General features: G+C 42.1%; 1 pseudogene across 1 annotated transcript; it reads right to left on the bottom strand.

The window, feature by feature from the left end:
• Positions 1 to 4,880: 4,880 nt before the first annotated feature.
• Positions 4,881 to 6,179, bottom strand: LOC307177983 (eukaryotic translation initiation factor 3 subunit E-like; annotated as a pseudogene). The gene has a single exon. The product of its transcript is annotated as a eukaryotic translation initiation factor 3 subunit E-like (transcript).
• Between the last annotated feature and the right edge of the window lie 3,361 nt (positions 6,180 to 9,540).

Raw genomic sequence — 9,540 nt, 5'->3', positions numbered from 1 at the left:
GGCTATCCTAAAAATAAAAACAAATAATAAGTGGAGAAGAAGGGAAATTACAGTAGACTGTAATTAATAAATACAGAGGAAGAATTAGGAAATTCATGTCTTGAACCCAACATAGTAATAATTGATTCAGGCAAGAAACATTAAAGGATGTTAAAATCTTTAGGTAGACTTTTGTTGGAGAACAGGATATTTACAGGGTCTCAAACGTCTTTCCACAGACTCTTTTTTTTTCGGCCGTATGGCTTATAGGATCTTAGTTCCCTGATCAGAGGTGAAACCTGTGGTCCCTGCAGTGTAAATGTGGAGTCCTAACCACTGGACTGCCAGGGAATTCCCTCCACAGACTATTTATTCATCACAAAGATGATAAAGGTAACTTTAGAGTGGAGAAGCCTAGCACAAGTGACCTTAACCAAGGGATCAAAGTTAACATCACCAGTAATGGGATGAATCATGTCCTGTGCCTCCTGATACGCGGTACCAAGAAGGACACACAGCATTTCTAGGCTTTCCTGCCAAAAATTTGCAACCTGATTTATTCCTAAAACAACAGCAACAACAAATAACCTAGGGGACATTATGTGATATTGTGATTTACAATAAGAAATATATATTTCATCTTTGTCCCCATTTCTGGCACAGAGCTCCTAAAACCCTTGTAATTTCCCAGTTGATAAGAGCAATGGGAGTATCTTTTCTTTTAGTATTTGGTCTTTTGTCCTTGGTTTCTGAAATAATGCCAGGGCCATAAAAGTGAAAGGAATGTCTTGTGTCATAACAAGTGTCATAACACATCCCCTTCAATCACACTTGAGCTTATGTTAACGGGGTGACTTTTGGAAAGCCCCTAAGGATGGGGGCTGGTTGCCAGGGGAGCCAACCATGTGATTAGAGGGTTGGAACTTTCAATCCCAAACTTCCAGGGAGGGGAGAAGGGCTAGAGTTGGAGCTCAATCACCAATGGCCAATGATTTAATCAATCGTGTCTATGTAACAAAGTCTCCATAAAACCCCAAAAGGACCACATTTACAGAGTTTCCGGGTTGATGAACGTGTGGAGGTGCTGGGAGGGTGGCACGCCCCTTCCCACAAAGCTTGCCCTGTGCATCTCTTCCATCTGGCTGTTCCTGAGTTATATCCTTTTGTAATAAACTGGTAATCTAGCAAGTAAACTGTCTTCTTTCTTTCTTTTATTTTTGGCTGCAGTGTGGCATGTGGGATCTTAGTTCCCTGACCATGGATCGAACCTGTGTCCCCTGCATTGGAAGCACAGAGTCTTAACCATTGGACCACCAGGGAAGTCCAGTAAACTGTTTTCTCGAGTTCTGTGAGCCTCTCTAGCAAATTAATCAAACCTAAGGAAGAAGTGGTGGGAACGACTGATTCATAGCTGGTTGGTTAGAAGCACAGTTATCAACCTGGACTTGCCCTTGGTGTCTTGTATGTGGGGAAGGGACAGTCTTATAGGACTGAGACCTTAACCTGCAGGACCTGACACTATTTCCAGGTAGATGGCCAGAATTGAGTTAAATTGTAGGACACTCAGCTGGTGTCGCAGAAATGCTTGATGTGTGGAAAAACCACACATCTGGCATCAGAAGTGATACGGTGTTGTAGAAGTATTGAGAATAGAGGAGACACACAACAGGAAGTGAGTTTTTCCTTTATACCTTCTCTAAAACAACTGGTCCAGACACAAAAATATCAATGTCTTGAAAGACAAAGAAAGGCCGAGAAACTGTTCGCAATTACAGTAAGTCCCCTACATATGAACAAGTTCCATTCTGAGAGTGCGTTCGTAAGTCCAATTTGTTGGTAAGTCCAACAAAGTTAGCCTAGGTATATAACTAACACAATCGGCCATATAGTACTGTACTGTAATAGGTTTATAATACTTTTTTTTTTTTCGGTACGCGGGCCTCTCACTGTTGTGGCCTCTCCCGTTGAGGAGCACAGGCTCCGGACGCGCAGGCTCAGCGGCCATGGCTCACGGGCCCAGCTGCTCTGCGGCATGTGGGATCTTCCCGGACTGGGGCACGAACCCACGTTCCCCGCATCGGCAGGCGGACTCTCAACCACTGCGCCACCAGGGAAGCCCAGGTTTATAATACTTTTCACACAAATAATACATAAAAAACGAACACAAAAAATAAAGAAAACATTTTTAATCTTACAGTGCAGTACCTTGAAAAGTACAGTAGTACAGTACAACAGCTAACATACAGGGGCTGGCATCGAGTGAACAGGCAAGAAGAGTTACTGACTGGAGGAGGGAGAGGAGGTGGGAGATGGTAGAGCTGAAGGATCGTCAGCAACAGGAGACGGAGGGCGAGCTGCAGTTTCACTCATGCCTGACGTTGAAGGCACAGGTTCTGGTTCCTTGCTGGAACCAGATGCATGTTCACACCTTTGAAAGTTCACAACTTGAAGGTTTGTATGTAAGGGACTAACTGTAAAGGAGCCTACAAAGGCATAAGAGTGTGACCTGTGATCCTGGATTGGAAGACACAATTGCTATAATGGACATTATTGGGATAATTGGGGAAATTTAAATATAGATTGTATACTAGATAATGATGTTGTATAGATATTAAGTATCCAGATTTGATATTTATATTATAGTTAGGTAAGAGAAAAATCCTTGTTCTTGGGAGATCCATGCTGAAGTATGTAGGGTTAAATGTCATGATGTCTGCCACTTACTCTCACATATTTCAACAGTAATAATAAGAAGAAGAAGAAGGAGAAAGTATATTCGTGTATATATATATATATATATAATATATGTGAAAAGAAAGACAAAGCAAATGTGGAAAAAAGTTGACTATTGGTGAATACAGGGGGACGGTCTAAGGGTGTTCATTGTAGTATACTTCAACTTTTCTGTAGGTTTAAAATTGTTCAAAATAAAATTTAAAATAAAAAGCTAAAAACATTTCCAGTTGAAAATACTTTGGGACTTCCCCGGTGGTGCAGTGGTTAAGAATCAGTCTGCCAATGCAGGGGACATGGGTTTGATCCCAGGTCCGGGAAGATCCCATGTGCCTTGGAGCAACTAAGCCCATGCGCCACAACTACTGAGTCCACGTGCCACAACTACTGAAGCCCATGCACCTACAGCCCATGATCCTCAACAAGAGAAGCCACTGCAATGAGAAGCCTGTACACCACAACGAAGGGTAGCCCCCACTCGCCACAACTAGAGAAAGCCTGCGTGCAGCAGTGAAGACCTAACCCAGCCAAAAATAAATGAAGAATAAAGAAATTTAAAAAAATAATAAAGAATAAAAAGCTAAAAGCATTCCCAATTTAAAATACTTTGGACTGTATTCAGTGATCAAGTGTGAAATTTCTGTATCAACTCTTTGTGATACCAAGTTTGGTAAAATAATGAATGAACCAATTTAAAGATAGTGCATTTATCTTCCTTAAAATGACTAATGAAGGAAATGAGAAGCCAGAGGGATAGAGGCCAGGGAAAAAGGGTTTCAAAATGAGAGTGAAAAACAATCAAAGATGTTGCAAAGAAGTAAGATGTGCGCTAAGGTGTATCTGCTGGGTTGAGTAAAGGGGACTTTGGTGGAGCATCTGGTCAGCCGGGGAGTGGGAGGGAGGGCCAGGGAGTCATCAGTGAAGGGATGGTTGTGAAAGCCTGGGGAAGGATGGGGATTTGGAATACGAGTAGAGGATTTCGGTTGTTTTATTAATCGATTGAGGGAATTCCCTGGCAGTCCAGTGGTTAGGACTCCACACTTCCACTGCAGGGGCCACAGGTTCAATCCTTGGACGGGGAACTAAGATCACACAAGCCTCAAGGCGTTGACAAAAACAGACAAAAAAAAAGTTGATTGAAGTTTTGAGCTTCCGAATTTTGACAGAAAGTGTGTGTGGTGGTGACTTGGGAGGGTGGTGATAAACAGCTAGTCCTCTTCTAGGCTTGCTACCGGCTCCAGTTGCCTGGGATTGTCCCGGGTTTAGCACTGAAAGTCCCTCATCCTGGGAACCTTCTCAGTCGGGACGGCCACTGTCCACTCCCAGGTTGCTCCCACCAATATTAACTGGTCACTGCCAGCCTGGGAGGTCACATTATATTTTTCGTTCAACAAGCTTTTGCTGGCAGTGGAAATATGATGGCCAGCAAAGCAGACACAGCCCCGACCCTTACAGACCACGGGAAATTCCTTCTTTGCATTGAAGTGGTATTAATCAAACTGGGCCTCTGTTAAAAAAAATCTTATCTTCCCTCATTATAGTGGTAGAAAAATTGAGAAGAAAAGCGTACAAAGGCAGAGAAAAAAAAAATCGCACTGGCAGATTTCCTTTCAGTATTTTTCCTACACATTTCCCCAGTTACTTCCTATCAGTGTCCAAAAAAATGCAAGTTAATTTTAATTTTGGCCGCAAACCAAGAACAAAAAGGTTAAGTGCATTGAATTAATTTTTCAAGCCAAAGTTAAAGGCTCTGAGGATGATCTGCTGTCTCCAAGGGTCCAATCCCTGTTTTTTTCCACTAGCAGGTGTGATCACAGGCCTGGCAGAGGCGCATAATGACTTTCCCTCCTCAGCAAGGCTTCCTGCTTTGCAATTTTTTTTTCCTTTTACAAATTGAAATGCTGCATTCATTTGATAACGAATCAAGTAGAACAGAGGAGATTATGGTGAAAAACAACAGTGCCTCACCCCTTCCCATCCTGTTCCGCCCAACACCCTCCTGTGACCTAGAGGCAACCCCATTTTTTTTTTAATGGCATAAATGAAACAGCCAATTTTATTCAAATTCTCCAAAATTTATGCTCAATATGTTAATTGTTTCTAAAATGTTTCACCTTTGTATAATGGTTTTATTATTTCATCTTTCTTTTATAGTTTTTTCATTTTTTTCTGTACAGTTCTTCAGTAGAAGCCAGAGTCCTGAGTTGCCCAGTTAGGAGCCTCTGACCTACTATTCTGATTGAGTTTCTTCTCAGTATTCATGGCCAACATCTGGCTTCTAAATGAGAGGCTTTTGGTCTTTTCAATCACTTGCTGATAGGGTGAGACTGCACTGTTACCCATAACCACATGACCTAATTTAGAATCAATCTTGGCATCCAGTCTTGAATTTCTAATCAAATTTACAATCCACCTTTCAGCTTCTTCTGGAGTCATGTTCAGTTTATCTGCCAACATGTTTATGCTGCTTCATTGATGGATGCGACAAAATGTCTCAAATACGAAGAGACAGGCATTTTCAATGAAATCCTCAAGCCACCAAGAAGAAATCATTCACTAGCACTGATTCACATTCCCTTAGCTTTTTCTGAGCCCCATCAAAGTCAGAGTTAACATATAAGCATTCAACAGACTCTATAATTGGGTTTTTATATGTGTAAGACTCCTGTTGAATAACTTTGACCAGATCTTTTAGCACCTGCCGGCGTTTTCAGACATCTTTGTTTGTTATGACTGCTGTGGTCAAATAGCGGAGAATATGTGGACACATTGTCTGAATTGTGTTAAGATACGGTGGCTGGTAAAGGAAGAGATCAATAATGTTATCACACCCTTTAGGGTGATTGAAGAAAACAGAGACCAATGAATGAGCCACATTCGCTGCTGAAGAGGCTGAAGTGGAGAACTCACAGAATTATTATCTGTCGTCTCTTTTAATGGTGTATGGTCTTCCATGGCTGCATCCCAATTCTGCATTAAGATTTCAGAAGCCAGTTTTCCCCAGAGTGAACTCAACGCATTTCTATCCATTGCTGGAACCAACGCTCTAAAGAAGTAAAGATATTCTGCTGCTCCAGAGTAATTTCCACATTCATATTGGAATTTTGCATATCTGTAGAGTGTATCTAAATATTCCTGCCTAAAACCATGCTTGTCTGCCAGGTAGTCAAACAGCATCTGACCATCCATCCCTTGTAGACTGCATTTGAGGCAACCCCTTTTAATGGTTTCTGTTTTTATTTCTTTTGGAAGTTGTTTCCAAAATTCCTAGCTCAAATGCCCGTACTTTATTTCTTTATATATCAATTTTAGTGAATGTTGAGTTTCCAATATAAAACATGAGGCGTTTAACTCATTTACCCTCCCTCTCCCTCTCTTCTTCCCAATAATGACTATTCATATTATTATTTTTGTTTTTATATTAATTATTTTGGTTCCATCTACTTTCCTCAGCATCTCTAGCAAGAGAGGCCAGCTTGTAACTCCTCTTTCTCTCCTCACTTCCACATGCAAACTTTTCTCAGTTTCACATTTATTGTACAAAGTCAAGATTTGGGGTATTTACAATTGTTCCTGCAACCACAAACAAATCTTCTTGACTTTTCTATGTCGACTCCAAAGGTTAAGATCCAATGAACAGTATTGACATTATGAGGGCCTTGTGAATACTGGTCACACTCAAACAACAGGCTGGAACCCCGCACCCCCTGCAGTAGAAGTGCGGGGTCTTAACCATTGGACCACCAGGGAAGTCCCAGGATTACACTTTCTCTTCAATGCACTCAATCCCACAACCCGGGAGAATGTTTCAAGCATTAAGGTCATTGATTAATACTATATCAATTAAATACCATCATGTCATATTAGAACTTGCCTATCATTTAAAGTATTATTTATTTATTTATTTTGGCTGCGCCGGGTCTTAGTTGCAGCACGCGGGATCTTCCTTGCGGCATGTGGGATCTTTTATTTCACTTGTGCCATGCGGACTTCTCAGTTGGCCCACAGACTTCTTAGCTGGGCATACGGACTCTTCGTTGCAGTGTGCATGTGGGATCTAGTTCCCCAACCAGGAATCGAACCTGGGCCCCCTGCATTGGGAGTGTGAAGTCTTACCCACTGGACCACAAGGGAAATCCCTTGCCTATTATTTAAATCAAGAATTTCTTCTTCAGTTTTGGAATTTTCCTAGAGATTCTGATGGCTTTTCTTTCTTCTTGTACTCCTTACCTATAGCATGTCTTTTTTTCCCCCGAGTTATTGTTCATACCATTTATACAATTCAAGCCACATTTTTGCTTCCTCCTCCAGGTAGAACCCATTACTCCCTAAGTCATCGTCCTTCATTCCCTGTTCTTTGGGCTTAGATCCACTGTTTCCTGTATATTATTTTGTCTTCTTTCTGGTTTGCTACCACATTTTCTGGAATACATCCTCAATTTTCTAGAAAAGTGTGTGTGGAGGCCAACTTTGTGTGTCAGAACAAGTCTTTATCTGTTTGACCAGATATATATAGAATTCTAGGTAGAAATTCTTTTCTCTCAAAATTGTGCAGGCATGTCTCCATTCAGTCTTCTAGGATTCACTGGTATTGACACAAAGTCTGTAGCCATTTTGATTCTTGTTCCTTTGGAGAGGAATAGTTTTTCTCTTTAGAAACTTTTAACATCTTCCCTTTATTCCTGACGTTCTGAAATTTCATGAGGAAGTATCTAGATATGGATAATTTTTCATTCATCATCTTGAGCATACAGTAAACCCTTTCAGAATGAAGACATGACTTTTTCTGGAAATTATCTCTTATTTTTTTCTAAGATAATTTCCTTCCCTCCAATTCCTTCATTATTATTTTCTGGGGTCCCTAATAACTGTATGATCCTTCTGGATTGGTCCTCTGTGTTTGCTATCTTTTCTCCCTGATTTCCATTTTTCCTCTTTTCTTTTTTTTTTATAAATTTATTTATTTATATTTTTGGCTGCGTTGGGTCTTTGTTGCTGTGCGTGGGGTTTCTCTAGTTGCTGCGAGCAGGGGCTACTCTTCGTTGCGGTGCGTGGGCTTCTCATTGCAATGGCTTCTCTTCGTTGCAGAGCACGGGCTCTAGGTGCACAGGCTTCAGTAGTTATGGCACACAGCATCAGTAGTTGTGGCTCACAGGCTCAGTAGTTGTGGTACACGGGCTTAGGTGCTCCAAGGCACGCGAGGTCTTCCCAGACCAGGGCTCGAACCCGTGTCTCTCCTGCATTGGCAGGTGGATTCTTAACCACTGTGCCACCAGGGAAGTCCCCCATTTTTCCTCTTTTTATTCTATATTTTTAGAGATTTTTTTTCTTAACTCTATGTTGTAATCCTTCTATTCAACATTTATTTTTGCAACCACATTTTTAGTCTCTGCAAAATAATTTTTGTTCTCTGATTGTTCCTCTCTCACACAACATCCTGTTCTTGCTTTATGGATATTTTGTGTTCTTGAATCTCCAAGTATATTAGATAGTCCTCTTTGTACTAGGAATTATCTGTTTTCTCCAGTGTCAGTTTTTTTTGTTTGCTTATTTTGATCTTTCTTTGCATGCTACTTGTTCTCCCATATGCATGTAGATCCTTGGTAATATTTAATAAAGAACTACCTAGGTATCCTGGATTCCCTCTGCTGGTATATAAATTATACTCTTTCTCCTCTAGGTTTTTCTCTGGTGGAAATTTGGCCTAGAAATTCTTTGTGCATCAAAATAGGACATATCAACTGAAAGGTTTCAATTGGAGTAGGGAAGGTTGATGGTCAACTGTCAGGCAGTGGGCCACCCCAAATGCTAGAATGAGAGACACTTATTCTGAACCTCCAACATTCATACCAGAAGCATTAACTTCCCTCAGACAATTGATTCCATTTCTTTGGAGACAAGGTGTCTGACATTTTGTCTGAGGGAAAATGCCTTCTGGTGAGGAAGGGAAGTAGAGTCATAACTGAGGCTGCTGGCCTGTCTTCCAGGCCTTCAATCAATTCCGGGTTTTCAGTCCCCCTTCTCCCACTTTCCTTTGCCTGTTGGCCAAGACCGTGGCCTCTCCTTGGCAGCCTAAGCAGCCAGGCTTGGCTGGACACCCCCTCCATCTTGGCTGTCTTTCCTTTTGATACTGTCTACTTTGGTTTCAGTGGGATCTGAGGGGAGATTGGTGATGAGGAGTATGCCTGACCTGGGATCAGAAATCCTGTTTTATTTCCTAATTGTTCCACACGTCCAATACCCAGACTGACAGAGGCCCATGGTAATGGCTCACTCGTCAAGCTCAGTGAAAATCAAAGAACTCTTGAATGAATATCAGGGTCATCTCTAAACACAAGGCTCGCACGTTCATCTCAGGGCTCTGGCCTCAGAGCTGAGGAGAGAGTGGGTAAACTGAGGAAGGAAACCGAATTGCTTCAAGAAAACACAAGCATTGCCTTTATGTGGGTCAGGCAAAATCCTCATTATTCTGTGTTCATTCTAAACTATTACGCCATGACCCTTCCCCAACCCTAATCAACCCCCGCTCCTACCCCATCATGGAAAGACTCTCCCCCTTTTTTTTTTTTTTTTTTTTTTTTTTTTGCGGTACGCGGGCCTCTCACTGTTGTGGCCTCTCCCATTGCAGAGCGCAGGCTCAGCGGCCATGGCTCGTGGGCCCAGCAGCTCCGCGGCATGTGGGATCTTCCCAGACCGGGGCACGAACCCGCGTCCCCTGCATCGGCAGGTGGACTCCCAACCACTGCGCCACCAGGGAAGCCCAGACTCTCCCCCTTTAAATGAGATTTCAGAGTCTCAATAAATGTCATGGCCTTACTCACCTCCCTG

The sequence above is a fragment of the Stenella coeruleoalba genome (genome assembly GCF_951394435.1).
Source record: "Stenella coeruleoalba genome assembly, chromosome: 19".
Classification (NCBI taxonomy): domain Eukaryota; kingdom Metazoa; phylum Chordata; class Mammalia; order Artiodactyla; family Delphinidae; genus Stenella; species Stenella coeruleoalba.
Note: the sequence above shows the minus strand (reverse complement) of the source record. Positions and strands in the feature narration are given on the sequence as shown.